This window comes from Delphinapterus leucas, chromosome 2, assembly GCF_059928025.1.
Source record: "Delphinapterus leucas isolate spDelLeu-1000000601 "Yukka" chromosome 2, BTC_Dleu_Yukka2, whole genome shotgun sequence".
NCBI classification, from domain to species: Eukaryota; Metazoa; Chordata; class Mammalia; order Artiodactyla; family Monodontidae; genus Delphinapterus; species Delphinapterus leucas.
Window position 1 is genome coordinate 107,046,431 of NC_143130.1, and position 17,340 is coordinate 107,063,770.

Here is a 17,340-nt window from a genome sequence, read left to right on the forward strand (position 1 = left end):
GGAGCGGGACTTGCCTGGCGGTCCAGTGGTTAAGACTTCATGCTTCCACTGCAGGGGCACAGGTTTGATCCCAGGTCAGGGAACTAAGATCCCGCATGCCGTGTGGTGCAGCCAAAGGAAAAAAGATAGGAAAAAGAAAAAAATAATAACTGGAGTGAGGGTCAGGGTAGGGTGGGGAGTGTGACAGAATCTGACTTGAGACTGGAAATGACCACTCTGGCTGCTGTGTTGAGTACCGATTGGAGGGGGATGAGTCCCTGCAGGGGAAACTTTGAGGCCACGGAGTGGTCCAGGCCAGTGATGCTGGTAGCTTGGACTTGGCCAGTGATTAGTGGACATGCAGAGAAGATGCAAGAAATGTTTCGGAGGTAAAATCAAAAAGACTTGATGTCAACGCTGAGTGCTGCTACCATCCCCTTGCAGGAAGGGCCAAGTAAGGCAGTAGTCAGCAAACCCACTCACATCACAAAACAATCTAGGGTATTTTTTTAAATATAAATTCCTCGGCTGTATACTCCAGAGTTTGATTCAGTATACCTGGGTGGAGTTTGACCATGACATCTGCATTTAAACACATTCCCTAGAAGATTCTGAGGCCCCCTGTCTGCAGGTACTGGTCTAAGGGACCCTGTGTCTCTGACCCTTGACCCAGAAGATCCATGTGGAAAAGTAGGGCCTATGGCCCTGAAAGTTCATCTCCTGTTCGCTCCTCTCTTTGGGAGGCTGCATAAAATGCTGATCTGATTTTCCCAAACCCAACGCAATGCAAACACATTCCTCAGGAGTAGGTACAAGAAGAGTCTAAGGGTACAAATGAAGTTATTTACAAAACAGGAATAGAGTTACAGATGTAGAGAACAAACTTATGGTCACGGGGGGGGAAGGAAGAGGGATAAAGTGGGAGATTGGGATTGACATATACACACTACTATATATAAAATAGATAACTAATAAGGACCTACTGTATAGCACAGGGAACTCTACTCAGTACTCTGTAATGACCTATATGGGAAAAGAATCTAAAGAAGAGTGGATATATGTATATGTATAACTGAGTCACATTGCTGTACAGCAGAAACTAACACAACATTTTAAATCAACTATGCTCCAATAAAAATTTTTTTTAAAAAGTCTGAAGAAGGTCACCCAGAGTGCCCCATTTACACTACCATGCCCAAACACATGGATGCATGCAAGCATGTGCACACACACACACACTCCATCTGACTGGGGCATTCCTAATGTTCCCAGGGCTGGGACTAAGAAGTCACTATGAACATACTACCAAATCAGCACCTTTCCTGGTGGGTTCTAAGGATTTATGGTAAGAGTTCATGCTATAAACTCGGGCTCCTCAAAGCCCTAGCAGTTTACAAGGAGGGATTCCACAGATAGACATAAAGGGCTGTGACTAACTCCAGACCCAGAAGGTCTTGCACTGTTCAGTGGCTAGCAGGAAATGTGCTAAATATAACTTCCTCTTCGGGAGATAGACACTGAAATATGTGTGCTAAAAATGCAGTCTGGTTTCATTGCCAAAAGGGTGGTGAAATCTTGATGAATACCTCTGTCCACTCTGGCATGTCACGCTGAAATCTCACAGCTGCAGGTACAGTTTGTGAGCAGATAGAAAATAATCCTATTGGCTGATAAGTGTCCAATGAATGGTGCAAAACATCACTTTTCTCATCATGTGACCTGTCAGTTCACACCAAGTCCTTCTTAGATGGGGTCTGGAGGGTCCTTTTTCTCTGATCTCCACCCCCTCCCCCAGGGTCCTGGTCTATCTGGAGAAAGCAAGTGAGATGCTTGAGATTTTGAGGGTCCGTGCCAACCCCATCCAGGTGAAATAGCTCAAGATGAACCATTTCTTCACTTGCTCATGTTGACTGTTTTTCATAGCATAAGCTCAGCATTATTATACTAGAAAAGCCTTTGCCTTTATCCTACTAAACATCACTCTTCACTAGGGTTGAGGAGGAAAGACAATCTCAGCTTGGCACTTGCGAGAATAATGAATTCCTAGACAGAATACTAAGGATTCATTGATGCCAACAGATGCACAGAGGCTTCCCCCAACCCAGGAAGACAAGACCACATTCTCCTGGTTGGTGACTCTTAATGGGGTAGGAGGAGCCCTCTGCAGACCTGACCTTGCTAATGATGCTCCTTCCTCCAGTGTGTTCTGAGGCCTGATGCAGAGTTTGTTATAGGCAACCTTTAGCTGATACATGTGAGAGCAAATTATACAACCAGAAGAAACCTGGGACAAAGAGGACTCTGAAGGACGTGTGGTTGCAGACAATATTTCCATCTCCTCAGTGCAAAGTGTCTGACTTTGGAAAAGAAAGAGCACAAGGCTGACACCTGACAACTGATGTAGTGTCAAGGACAGAGTTTGGAGGGGGGCTTGTGACTTAAGACAAAAGATTTATGGACCTCTGATAAATTATAAGGTAACTAAAAAAATGGACATTATGTACTTCCCAAAATTTTCAAGGAAAGAGAAAAGTGTCCAAATAAAGCTGCTTAAACATGTATTACATCAGTGGTTTCCTACACGGGTCTGCAGACTAGAGCTGGTCCATGACAAAGGGCTTCTGGTCTACGATGAAATAATTTTTTTCAATATTTTTAAATTCTGAAATTATGTCCTTTATAACCCTACCAAGATTTTTTTTTTTTTTTTTGGTTGCATTGGGTCTTTGTTGCTGTGCACGGGCTTTCTCTAGTTGTGGAGAGCGGGGGCTACTCTTCGTTGCAGTGCGCGGGCTTCTCATTGCAGTGGCTTCTCTTGTTGCGGAGCACAGGCTCTAGGCGCATGGGCTTCAGTAGTTGTGGCTCGTGGGCTCTAGAGTGCAGGCTCAGTAGTTGTGGTGCACGGGCTTAGTTGCTCCGTGGCATGTGGGATCTTCCCAGACCAGGGCTCAAACCTATGTCCCCTGCATTGGCAAGTGGATTCTTAACCACTGCGCCACCAGGGAAGCCCTAACCCTACCAAGATTAAGCTATGTTCTTTAATGAAAAGATACTGACATTCTAAGATTGGGGTGGAAAGGAATGTCATTTCTTGCTTGCCAAACACATCAATTTCAAGGGATTTTCCCCTATCATTAATTAATTTTAATAAAATCCTAAAGTCTGGGACGTGCTGCATTAGAGAAGACCAGAATGGGAAAGGAACTTGTAAATTTTTTACATGCAGAAGGACAAAAAATTTTTAAGACTGACAATATCTCGTAATGCCAATGGTGAGGAAGATGGACATTTTCGTACAATGTTTGTGGGTGAGGAAATTGTTACCACAAATTTTGTAGACAATTTGGTAGACTCTACCAAAATAATCTACTGAAATTTAAAATGACAAACGCTATAAGCCATGAGTACTAAGAGTAGGAATTTATGCCAATAACTTTTAGCACCATTGACAAAATACTAGAAATCTCAGTACCCATTGTTTATAAAAGTGACACCTAAAAATAAATTATATAGTTTTATAGGTATCGGCAAGGAATGATATTTTAAAATATCAAATTGCATACAATTCATATAACACCATCCCATTTTTGTACAATAAAAGTTAAGGGTGTATGAATAAATATGCGTATGTTCTATAAGCATTAATTACTTAAGAGTAGAACTGGCTGGTAAAACTCTCATGGTTTATTTTATACACTTCTGTACTGGTGGAAATTTTACAATTACTGTGTATTTTCATAGTTAAAAATTAAGGATTAGAAACAAAAAAATCTCTCCTGCCAAAGGTAATCCTCACTTTGATTTATGTTCATCTGTCAGTTGTGTGGGTGAGCTCCATCAGACAGGAGTCAGGTGTGCTCACTTTGATTTGTACCTGGTCCAGCACAGACATTTACCTGTAGCTGAAAAAGCTTGTAGAAGCAAAAAGCATTGCAGGAATGGGCTCCCAGTGGGCTGTATAAGGGCAAATACAAGTGAAGTAAGAGGCTGTGAAATAAAATTCATATTTTATGGCAAGACAAAAAATTTAAACATAAAAAATTCCTCTCTGCCCTTTGGCTTCCTCTCTTCCCCCACTGTGCACTGTGTGTCTGCATTATGCATCACCAGACCTTCCCCATTGGCAGGAATACCTGCTTAACCATAAAGAGCAACATTCTCCCAGCATCAACACTACAACTCCTACAAAGATAGCATGACTTCTTGATCTTGTAAGGGGTCACATTACCCACCACGATGACGTTTAGATCTGGATCATGTAAACTGTCAATAATACATTATTTGATGTGCAGTCTTCTGTCTCAAAAAAATTATATAACTGTGCCTTGACTTCTAATGGGGAGAACAGTTCTCACAGCTTTCTGAGATGCTCTTCCCAAGTTATAATCTTCAAATTTGGCTCCAATAAAATTTTCCGTTTCTTTCTTAGATCGACTGATTAATTTTTCCTCAACAAGGCTTAAAAGGGAAGAGCTGTCTCTCCTCTCCCTTTTCTTAGACATCTACTTTAGAAAACTTGTGAGTTCTACGTTTGTTCTTTGAAATGTATATAAATATTAAAGTATGTATAGGTATATAAATATTAAAGGTATCAATATATACATCTTTAGCCTTAAAAATTTAAATCAGACTCTGGCCAGCTTTGTGACCCAGCAAGTCTTTCTTAAGGAACTGGGAACCATGTCTTTGAAGTGGTATTGAAACTGTGCACCTCAGATTGGGACTGGAACCCACTTGGCCGGGACTCAAACCCAGCCAAAACCCACAGTCTTCCAACTGAGATCACACACCTGGTTTCAGAACTTAATGAAGTTCAGGTTCTTGATGTCTCATCGCAGAAAGAATTCAGTGAGAGACAAAGTGATAGGTAAGAAGTGGATTTATTTAGACAGAAACACACTCCACAGACAGAGTGTGGGCCACCTCAGAAGGTGAGAAAGGCACCAGGTATGGGGTTGTCAGTTTTTATAGGAGTGGGTAATTTCATAGGCTAATGAGTGGGAGGAATATTCCAGCTATTTTAGGAAGGGGCAGGGATTTCAAGGAATTGGGCCACCGCCCAATTTTTTTTTTTTTTTTAAGGAATTTTGCTTTTTTAAAAAATTTTATTTATGGCTGTGTTGGGTCTTCATTTCTGTGCAAAGGCTTCCTCTAGTTGCGGCGAGCGGGGTCCACTCTTCATCGCGGTGCGCGGGCCTCTCACTGTCGCTGCCTCTCCTGTTGCGGAGCACAGGCTCCAGACGCGCAGGCTCAGTAGTTGTGGCTCACGGGGCTAGTTGCTCCGCGGCATGTGGGATATTCCCAGACCAGGGCTCGAACCCGTGTCCCCTGCATTGGCAGGCAGATTCTCAACCACTGCGCCACCAGGGAAGCCCACCGCCCACTTTTTGATCATTATGGTCGGTCTTGGAACTGTCATGATGCCTGTGGGTGTGTCATTTAGCTTGCTGATGTGAGCTTGCTGATACTGAGGCTCAACGTCTAGTGGAAAAAGTTGACTTGTCCGCCATCTTGGATCCATTTGGTTCTACTCAGTTTATGTCATGTCCTCGGGCTATGTCATTCTTACAAAGGTTGTGCCCTGCCTCCTTCCCTCCAGTTTCAATTCAATTTGGCACTGGTGTACAGAGAAGCTGAGTTTTCGGCATCATTCCTGTGTCTTCTAAGGGGATCTAGTTAATGTATAATGCAGATGCACAATGCACATGAAAGAGGAGGGAGGAGTGGGTCAAATGGCAGAGAAAATGGTGATGGTTAAAATTTTCTTGTCCTGCCTTAAAAATAATTTTGTTTTGTCACACTAATGTAGGTTCCTAGGAGAAAGAGGGTAGGGGACCCAAAATTAACAATACCGAGTTTTCTGCCCTCACTGGCATTTGCTGTCTCTTGGGGAAGACAGGCAGACAAGTGTACCAACCACACAAAGGATGAGGAGGCCTAGAAGAAGGAAGTGACTTCTGTGGGCTGAGAATGGAAGTACTTGGCTAAAGGTTCCCAGTGGGAACTTGGAAATTTGTAGGAATTTGTTTCTGCTTTTTTTTTTTTTTAATTTTATTTATTTTTTGCTGCATTGGGTCTTTGTTGCTGCACGTGGCCTTTCTCTAGTTGCAGCAAGCGGGGGCTACTCTTTGTTGCGGTGCGCAGGCTTCTCACTGCGGTGGCTTCTCTTGTTGCGGAGCACAAGCTCTAGGGGCATGTGCTTCAGTAGCTGCAGCACGTGGGCTCAGTAGTTGTGGCTCGCGGGATCTAGAGCGCAGGCTCAGTAGCTGTGGTGCACGGGCTTAGTTGCTCTGCAGCATTTGGGACCTTTCCGGACCAGGAATCAAACTCATGTCCCCTGCATCGGCAGGTGGATTCTTAACCACTGTGCCACCAAGGAAGTCCTAACTTTTTAAATTTAAATATAACACATACACAGACAAGCACACAACTCACAAGCTCAATGAATTATCATAAAGTGAACACACCGGTGTAACCACCACCTAGGTCATGAGATAGCACCCCAGAAGTCCCTCTCTAACTCCTTTCCTCCATCCCAAAGGTAACCTTTATCCTGATTTCTAACATCATGGGTTAGTTTTGCCTGTTTTTGAAGTTCATATAAATGGATCCATATAGTATCTGTTGTTTTGTGTCTGGCATCTTTTGCTCAATCTTACATTTGGGAGGTTCAACTGTGCTGCGTGTGATTCATTTTCATTGCCATTTAATAGTTCATCCTTTCACATATGTACACATACCCCTTTAGTCAACTAGCTTGAATGGATCTGTTTTTTTAATTCAAAATATCAATGACTAAGGAAATAATATCATTTTTCTAATCAGGAAGTTTTTTTTTTAAGATCTGAAGCAGAACTCTTACTCTATAGAAATTTATTTAACATGAATAACATGTATAAATTTACGGATAAAGGCACAAACTTACTATAAAGATCAATGATCTCAGAACAGTACCTATATGAGGACAATCCTTCCAGAAAGTTTAAGGCTGCCACCTAATCCTGCTTTAACTTCAGCCACTCCCATGCCTGCCTTCCTCTTACCTGAACATGTTAATAGCTCTGGTGACTGGTTAATTATAATAACTGACAAGGACAAATATTTTCCAGACCCAGCAAACAATTTTATGATGTGCTAGCAATCCCCATGAGGATGCTGCTCATAAGATTTTTTTAAAAAGCATTAGCTTTACTATATAATTGCTGTTTTGTATTAGCCACTACCTCCCTCCAATTGTAAATGATCATAGAATTTTGGAGATGAAAGAATCCCGGTGCTACAACCTTCTCATTCCACAGATAGAGATATTAAATCCAATACAGGTCAAATGAGTTACCCAAGGTAATAAAACTATTGAAGGAATAAAACCCAGCTCTCCTAAAAGGGAACCCTCATACACCATTGGTGGGAATGTAAGTTGATGCAGCTACTATGGAAAACAGTATGGAGGCTCCTCAGAAAACTAAAAATAGAACTGCCATATGATCCAGCAATCCCACTCCTGGGTAGATATCCAGACAAAACTGTAATTCTAAAAGGTACATGTGGGACTTCCCTGGTGGTCCAGTGGCTAAGACTCCATGCTCCCAATGCAGGGGGCCTGGGTTCAATCCCTGGTCAGGGAACTAGATCCCACATGCCGCAACTAACAGTTCAAATGTTGCAACTAAATATCCCACATGCCACAACTAAAGATCCCACAAAACACAATGAAGATCCGCGTGCCGCAACTAAGACCCAGCACAGCCAAATAAATAAATAAATAAATACATGCACCCCTATGTTCATAGCAGCACTATTCACAATAGCCAAGACATGGAATCAACCTAAATGTCCATTGACAGATAAATGGATAAAAAAGATATACAATGGAATACTACTCAGCCATAAAAAAGAACAAAATAATGCCATTTGTAGCAAAATGATCGGACCTAATATTATGATACTAAGTGAAGTAAGTCAGAAAGAGAAAGACAAATACCATATGATATCACTTATATATAGAATCTAAAATATGACACAAATGAACTTATCTATGAAACAGAAACAGACTCACAGACATAGAGAACAGATCTGTGGTTGCCAAGGGGGAGGTGGGGTGGGGGTCGGATGGATTGGGAGTTTGGGGTTAACAGGTGCAAACTAGTATATATAAAATGGAGGGACTTCCCTGGGGGTCCAGTGGTTAAGAATCTGCCTTCCAATACAGGGGACGTGGGTTCGATCCCTGGTTGGGGAACTAAGATCCCACGTGCTGTGGGGCAACTAAGCCTGCGCACCCCAACTACAGAGCCCACATGCTCTGGAGCCCGAGTGCCACAACTAGAGAGAAGCCCGCATGCCACAATGAAAAGCCGTCACGCCACAACAAAAGATCCCACATGCCCAACTAAGACCCGACACAGCCGCAAAAAATAAATAGATAGATAAATAAATAGATACATACATTTTAAAAAATGGATGAACAGCAAGGTCCTACTGTATAGCACAGGGAACTATATTCAACATCCTGTGATAAACCACGATGGAAAGGAATATGGAAAAGAATGTATATAACTGAATCACTTTGCTGTACAGCAGAAATTAACACAACATTGTAAATCAACTATACTTCAATTAAAAAAAAACCAAACAGGTCTCCTGACTAGAGCAGTTTGTTGGAGAAGAAAATCAATGAAGGCTGGAGTTACAGGCAAAGGAGTCATGTGAGATTAAGACTGAGCATGCATAAATAACTTACAGTCTTGAGACAGAGGGCAATGAGCACTGGAATGTGAGTAGAAGGAGCCAGGCACTGGGTCAAGTTACCACTTATCAATTATATGACTCCCTGAAGGCAGAAACTAGATTTTATTCATCTTGGTGTTCTCTAAGCCTAGTACCACATAAGGGACGTGAGAGAGGCTCAGTGAGTGAGTGAGCAAGCAAGCAAGTGGATGTGAAACCGTACACGCTGGAGAAGTTTATGTAGAGAAGGAAAAAAGGGTGGAGCTTCGGGGAAAGCCCTTGGTTAAATCACCACGGGGAACGAGGAATAGTCAGAAAGCAAACCAACAGAAACAGAACCGTGCAGGGTTAAGAAGCAGGGGAGGAGAAATCTAAGATGGCAGGAGCGTCAACAGTGCCAAATATATGGAGAGGTTATGAAGAACAAGAATGAAGAAAAAGTCATTAGTCATTTACAGAAATAAGGCAAAATGTCTGTTACTAAGCTAGACCAGCAGCATATCTTGGCTGGGCACGAGTTGGGGTTCCAGTGTATCTGGGAAGAGCAGATAACATCCATCCTCCACCTGGCACCATTGACATGCTTCCTAAGGTCACACCCCAGAGCATCCACTTATGTTAATTAGTGCCTTGAATGCTGCAGCAGAGCTAAGAAGTGCCCCCTCATATCTATCTGCATATACCAATTTGCATATAAAATGAGGACTCTCCCAGGGGTTCAAAGGGACTGGAACTCTAACCTTCTTGTAGATTTAAGGACATAAAAATAGATCTGACGGTGGCCCCAGCCTGAGGATAAGTTTCAGGAAAGGACTATGGAATCCCTAACAGGGAGCTTACCACAGGGAAGAAAGTGTGTGAGCTGGTGGGCTATGCTCAGCCCAAATCTTGCACTGTGTGTCTTCCGTTCTGGCAGTTCTTCGGAAGAATCTGTGAGTTTTGCGGCTTCTGAATTGATAGACCTTTTTCATTAAAGCTTCTGGTATTTTGGGGCTCAGTTCTCTTTACTATGGAGCCCCATCCCTTTCTGAACTTAACTGGCCTAGGAGTAGGTTCTATGAGCAACTTGACTGTGTTCAGCATGGCTCATAGCAGACCAGTGATGTAGGAGTTTCTGAAAGTGGTAGTGGTTACAGTGGCTCCTCTTGTTCCCTCGCTGGCAGTAGCAGAGGACTTTGAAGTGACCCAGACCAGCTGTTATGTTGATTCAGTCCTCAGCATTTATCAAGCACCCTCCTGAAACACAGTAGACCCTGAGATGCTCAGTAAATGCAGCTGAATGATGACTTCAAAGAAGCCTTTAGAATAAACTGATATCAAAGCCATTGCAAAAACAAGGTAGCAGTGTGAGAATCCTCAAAATGTCACTTATCTCTTCCCCAGACCATCATTGACCGTACATGTCTCAGGTCACCACACTAGGTCAGGACCAGAGGGTCAGAAGAGTGAAGAGTTCACAGTTCAGCAGCCCTGGCTTTAAATGTCAAGAAGAATAGTGACAGGGATGTCACCATCAAAGCCCCTCATGGCACTGATGCCACTGGCGTTTGCACACCCTGGCCTGGCTTCTGCTAGGCAAGTGCAGGTTTGCTTTTGCCTTTTAGCTCTCAACATTTACTGACACTTCCTTCATCTTGGACACTTCAGGTAGGCACTGGACACACATCAGCGAACAAGCCCAGTCCTTGCCCTCCAGGGGTTTACGGTTTTGAGCAGAATGTCCATAGATGAACTCAAGGGTATTCTGGGAAAACCCTTGAAATATATGTGAAATGGTGTGTCTACGTAGATTAGGGTGAGGATGGGAAGAGTCAAATTCTCATATGACTTTGTGACTCAAAAAACGTTAAGAACCACTGATTGGAACCATCCATTTCCCTCATTTCTAGGTTCTTGGTAAGTAATCAACCACTTAGAGCACCTCCCGGTGTCTCTCACCTTTTACTGTGTCCATGACTTGCCTTCCTCGCCAGCTCATGGCAGACCCCTAGCGGTGGAGGAGGGGAGCACACCTCATGATTGCCATTATCTCAGTTCCCAGGGGCTCTGTCCCAGGAAGGATGAGTTTACCCAGGGAGTGGCCATCCCTGTTCTTTTGGATGACTTTGGGCTCATCCAGTGAGCAGGCCCCTGCCTACTCCCTGACAGGCAGAATGACTAGGGAGTAATTTTTAACTGTTTCTGAGGTATTGCTTGCTTCCCGAGACTTCTCCATGCTAGACATCCACTGACTGAGATGGAAGAACACACTTTTCTTTTACAAAGGGTCAGTGAGATCTCAGGGAGTGGTTCTGACTGGGAGGAATAGGGCAGAGGGAGGGAATAGACTGGGCAGAGCATTTCTGGTTAGCAGTCCTATCTCTCATGCAAATTAACCAAATGTCATTCTGAAATGCTCATCACTCCTAAGTACATTTTTGTTAGTGTGACTCTCTTGAAACACAACACACCCACCTCCAGACACTCTCGGAGCTTCAGAAGGGAGGGACAGACTCCCCTGGTCTTCCCTTAGACGGCACCACCAATCTCCTCCAAGATGCTTTACCATTCTGCCGATTTCTGTAAGATAGAAAACACATTTAAAGAAAAAAATATGTGTGATGAAGTGTTCTAATGAGATTGAACCCCCCAATTTTTGAAATTGTAATGTCTAAAAGCCAGGATAAGTTATTTTAAACTTATCAGTAATTTTCAGATTCAATTTGGGGAACAGACTCTGTTTGTTTGGGAAAACATTCCAATGGCTTTATGGCAGCAAAGCCAAAATAGTGTCTTCAGTGGTTAAGACAGAGAGAGGTACACTGCTCTGTTTCATGACATTGAAATGGCTTGCATTATGGAATGAGATCCATCTCTGCAGAAAAAGATGTGTCCTGAGAAGTGAGCCTGGGGCTAAAATGGGGTTTTCCCTTCTTGCTGGGTCTCAAAGATCAGGGTCCTGCACCCAGGAATGAAAGCAGCAGAGAGAGATATAGGCAAGGGTACTACATGGCAGAAGGTAGGTTTTGTGGCCATGTGGCAGCAGAATGAGGGATGAGGAAAGTGTAAAAGAAAAAAACCCCAAAAACCCTGTCTAGGTATATATGGCTGGTGGACTCCAAGAATAATAATTTCCTGTATCTTGTTCTATGGGGTTTTCCTCCCTCTTTCCTATACTAGAAGTCTTTCCTATTATCCCAAAGCTTCGGTAGGTGCTGGTCTGTGATGTGCTTGGACAGATAATACAGGGGTCTACGTCTGTACTTGGGGTGAGGAGGTATGGGGAAAGCAGTAGCAGTTGGAGAAGCTGGTCACAAGATGGCCAGAGGTCCCGCAGAACTCCAGAACCAGCAGGGCTAGGCAGAAAATGTAAGCAACCTCTGGGAATTACATGGGTGGGGAACAGGTCCACAGCTGAACTTTCAGTGGTGGATCAGGATCCGAACTTGGACTTTTGTGATTTTAAACACTGAAGGGAAGGATGACCTTTGGAGACTAGAGAAGCCAAAGACTTCAGAGTTAGTTAGTTAGTTAGTTAGTACTTGAGTTGCCCCCAAATCATTTATGGCCAAATGTCATAAAGCATGAACAGTAAGACTTAAAGGCGTTTAGAGGAAGGAAAGGTTGCTCTTCCCCATGATGGCTGGGAAGGCTTCACAAAAGAAGAATCTGAACCTGATCTAGAAGAGGAGGTAGCAGTTGGAAAGGGGGAGCAGCAGAAGAGCACTCTTGTTAGGAGAAATGGCAGGAGAAAAAGCAGGAAGACCAAGGGTCACTGTGCTTTAAACAAGGAATGGTCCTGTCTGGCTGGAAGCAAGCCTATATTCTTGAGTATTCATCCTCCATACTTCAAATTACTTTAGGTCCCATTCCTGAGCTCCAAGGATGAGAACATATTATGCTCACCTCAGTGGAGTAATCAAAGGAGCTGAAGACATCTCAAGTCAACTGGTATCATCCTCAGAGAGAGACCAATCATCCCAAGAGGATGAGAATTGTTCTAAATGATTCACCCTTGGTTTTCTCATGCCTCACATCCCCTTCTCAAAAGGTACTCCTGCATCTCACACCCAAAACCCCTGAAAAATGCTGCAAGAAATGCACAGCTCCTCTTCTGCCCAGATCCCACAGCTACTCTCCTCTGTGCAAAGACTCCTCTGGGAAAGAGGTGTTTTGCTTTCTTGTTTTCATTTAAAAATGCTTATTCAGCACCTCTTCTGTGCCAAGCCTGTTCTAAGTATAGAGTACACAGCAATGAACACACCAGTTTCTGCCCTCATAGAGTTTTCCTTCTAGTAGGGAAGACAGACAAATATAAATATGTAAATAAAATGTCAGGTAGTGTTATGAATAAAAGTAAATAAGCATAGTAAGGGGACAGGGAAGGATAAGAAGGGACTCTGTTTTACACATGATGGACAGGAAAAGCCCATCTAAAGAGGTGACACTGAGCAGAGAGAGGCTGTAGGTGTGGAGGCCCATGCCTTGAGATGGGCCCAGGTTTTGAGAAGGCCACTCTGGGTGGGCAAGTTCAGTGGACACAGTGGATGAAGAGGTGGAGGGGCAGACACAGACTCCTAGGAAAGGGACACAGAAGGAATCATCCTGTAGCTCCTGGACGTGGACCACTCCCACCCATCACAGCCACACAATGCCCATGGTCATAACCCCACTGATCCAGCCCTTGGAAGGGCCTTGCCTACCATTCTTCCCTCACTCCCTCAACCAAACTCACTAAACTTTCCCAAAGTTGCTATGCTCTGCAACTGGGGGATAAAAGGGCAAACTTCCACCTTCAAAGTTAGAGCAATCAACAGCCAAGGGATTTGAGGTAGCTGGGGCCTTATTATCACAACGTTGTAATGAGTCTCCAGAGAAGCTCCACAGCTTCACTCCAGAGAAGGGAAAGTTTCCCTCAGTGAATCAATACTTGGGTCTCCAAGTTTCAAAATTCCACAGAAACCGGGAAACCATCCAAACACATCTATGTACTAGATGCACATGGAGTCACAAAGTCTCCAAAAAATGACTTACACCAAGGCCTTGGTAGGGATGTTACTCCTGAATGTAGATGAAGGTTAATACAGCAGGACCCCTGGGGCTGCCCGTGGTGGAGCTAAATGAATCTCATCACCCACAGTTACACCTATAGCTTAAAAGGAAAGGACAGGAGGACAGATCCCAAGGCCATCGCCACAGGGTGGTTCTCTTGCTCCCTCACCCACAGAGCCCAATAGCAAGGGTCAGAGTCCTCTCAGCTGAGAATGTAATGGTTTTGATGAAGCTAGAAAGGCAAGAAGCTCCTGAGAGCCTGGAAACCCCCTCCAGCTGGGTAACCAGGAAAATCCAAGAGTAGCTGCTTCTCAGCCCTGAGGTAACTTGGGGTCTGTTTAAGGTAGCTGAGTGGTTGGAAAATGAAGAGCATGGGGTTTGTCAAAGAGGATGCAACACAACCAGGCTAAATAACAATAGTGAACATTTACTGAACATTTATTACGTGTGTTTCAAACATGTTATCCCGAATCTTCCAAGCAGACCCTATGAGCTAGGTGCTGTAATCCTGAAACCCACTCCACCGAGGAGGGGACTGAGGCACAGAGACCAACAGGCACTTGCTTCCAAAGTTACATAGCTAGTTAATGGAAGAGTCAGGATTTAAAACCAGGTCAGAATCCAGAACCCGTCCCCCTAGATGTTACCATGCATGGCACTCTGGAAACGATCCTGTAGCCCGAATAGTCTCAGTATGGCTCTGGATATAGTGGGCACCAACTATCTTTTGGGTGAATGACATTTTGCTTTTCTTTTTGGCTGTGCCTCACAGCATGCGGGATCTTAGTTCCCCGACCAAGGGTCGAAACCGTGACCCCTGCAGTGGAAGCACGGAGTCTTAACCACTGGACCGCCAGGGAAGTCCTGTGAATGACTTTTTACTGTCAGGGAAATTTGCCTGACCAATGTCATAAGGATTGTTTCTCTTGGAAAATCCCATACTTTTGTTAAGTGCCTGGTTGTTATGAACTCTTCATTCCCAGAAGAGTAAAGAGCTGGGCTCTGTGAACTCCAGGGCCCCTCCCTGGCTTGTACTCAGAGTTCTGATGGAACTGCTCTGGGTGAGATACAAGGCAGAGGCTAATCCACAGAGGGAATCTGTGGAGCTCAGCATGTCTACTGTAGGCAGAACCTGATCTACACCCTTGCTACTTTCAGGGCACTGGACACCGTCCTGGCTAACCCTATACAGTTATGTGAGTTGCAGCTGCCCCTGGGTCTGTTTGAGAAACGATTCAACTGTCTTCTCTCTCCAACCAAAGGGATAGCCACCTCACCTCCACCATGTGACACAGAGAGCATCTATGGAGCTCTTAAAGACAAGCAAGGGGAAGCAGCTGCATGGTCTCCTACAGAAGGCCATTCCCTCTACTACCCAATCTAAATATTTCCTGTCACACACCACAGCATTTCCACTCTCCATGAGGAAAAACAACAGAGGGTAACAACTGTCTGCTTATAATTCAAACAGCCACTGTGTCCCTTCCAATGGCCAACTCCCTCTCTTCTTTGATCATTTCTGAAGCATTCTTAAATGTCTATTATAATTATATAAATAGATCTGATTTTTTCCAGCTTTTTATTATGAAAATGTTCAAATACACAGGAAAGCATAAAAAAAATAGTACAATGAGCACCCTAAACCCACCATCTGATGCAAATTTTTAACTCTTAGTGAGCATCTATGCTTCTATGGATAGATGATATTTCTAAAGACAGCAAAAAGTTTCAAATATTCACAAGAAACCTAATTAATGACTATACTCAAGGTGAAATATTAAAATAATTCATTCATAAAATAATAACATTGAAATCAGAAATATATAAGTTTGATATTCACTAGTTTGATCTTGGTTAAAAATTATAACAGAAGACAAAAGCTATAAGCCTTAGTTGACAATGTAACAAACTGCCTTGAAGGAAAGGGAGAACACTGATAAAGAGGCTTTAAGAAAAAAGAATAAACACCATATGATCATCTCAATAGATGCAGAAAAAGCTTTTGACAAAATTCAACACCCATTTATGATAAAACCTCTCCAGAAAGTAGGCATAGATGGAACCTATCTCAACATAATAAGCCATATATGACAAACCCACAGCAAACATCATTCTCAATAGTGAAAAACTGAAGGCATTTCCTCTAAGATCAGGAACAGGACAAGGATATCCACTCTTGCCACTATTATTCCACACAGTATTGGAAGTCCTAGCCAAAGCAATCAGAGAAGAAAAAGAAATAAAAGGAATACAAATTGGAAAAGAAGAAGTAAAACAGTCACTGTTTGCCAGTGACATGATTCTATACATAGAAAATCCTAAAGATGTCACCAGAAAACTGCTAGAACTGATCAATGAATTTGGTAAGGTTGCAGGATACAAAACGAATGCACAGAAATCTCTTGCATTCCTATACACTAACAATGAAAGATCAGAAAGAGAAACTAAGGAAACAATCCCATTTACCATCACAACAAAAAGAATAAAATACCTAGGAATAAACCTACCTAAGAAGGCAAAAGACCTGTACTCAGAAAACTATAAAACACTGATGAAAGAAATCAGAGGTAACATGAACAGATGGAGAGATAAACCATGCTCCTGGATTGGAAGAATCAATATTGTGAAAATGACTATACTACCCAAAGCAATCTACAGGTTCAATGTAATCCCTATCAAATTACCAATGGCATTTTTCACAGAACTAGAACAAGAAATTTTACAATTTGTATGGAAACACAAAAGACTCCGAATAGCCAAAGCAATCTTAAGAAAGAAAAACAGCTGGAGGAATCAGGCTCCCTGACTTCAGACTATACTACAAAGCTACAGTAATCAAGACAGTATGGTACTGGCACAAAAAGAGAAATATAGATCAATGGAACAGGACAGAAAGCCCAGAGATAAACCCACGCACATATGGTCACCTTATCTTTGACAAAGGAGGCAAGAATATAGAATGGAGAAAAGACAGCCTCTTCAATAAGTGGTGCTGGGAAAAATGGACAGCTACATGTAAAAGAATGAAATTAGAACACACCCTAACACCATACACAAAAATAAACTCAAAATGGATTAAAGACCTAAATGTAAGGCTAGACACTATACAACTCTTAGAGGAAAACATAGGCAGAACACTCTATGACATAAGTCACAGAAAGGTCCTTTTTGACCCACCTCCTAGAGTAAGGGAAATAAAAACAAAAATAAACAAATGGGACCTAATGAAACTTCAAAGCTTTTGCACAGCAAAGGAAACCATAAACAAGACAAAAAGACAACCCTCAGAATGGGAGAAAATATTTGCAAATGAAGAAATTGACAAAGGATTCACCTCCAAAATATACAAGCAGCTCATGCAGCTCAATATCAAAAAAACAAACAACCCAATCCCAAAATGGGCAGAAGACCTAGATAGACATTTCTCTAAAGAAGACATACAGATGGCCAACAAATACATGAAAAGATGCTCAACATCACTAATCATTAGAGAAATACAAATCAAAACCACAATGAGGCATCACCTCACACCGGTCAGAATGGCCATCATCAAAAAATCTACAAACAATAAATGCTGGAGAGGATGTGGAGAAAAGGGAACCC

General features: G+C 42.8%; 1 long non-coding RNA gene across 4 annotated transcripts in view; it reads right to left on the bottom strand.

The window, feature by feature from the left end:
• Positions 1 to 17,340, bottom strand: part of LOC149750250 (uncharacterized) — a 93,039-nt gene that overhangs the window by 3,744 nt on the left and 71,955 nt on the right. For 2 of the 4 annotated variants that reach the window (XR_016391622.1, XR_016391627.1), the window contains exon 3: positions 11,161 to 11,265. This is a non-coding gene — a long non-coding RNA (uncharacterized LOC149750250). Of the gene's footprint in view, positions 1 to 14; positions 9,943 to 11,160; positions 11,266 to 17,340 lie in introns of all 4 variants that reach the window. The other 2 variants (XR_016391623.1, XR_016391624.1) reach the window with 2 other exon arrangements.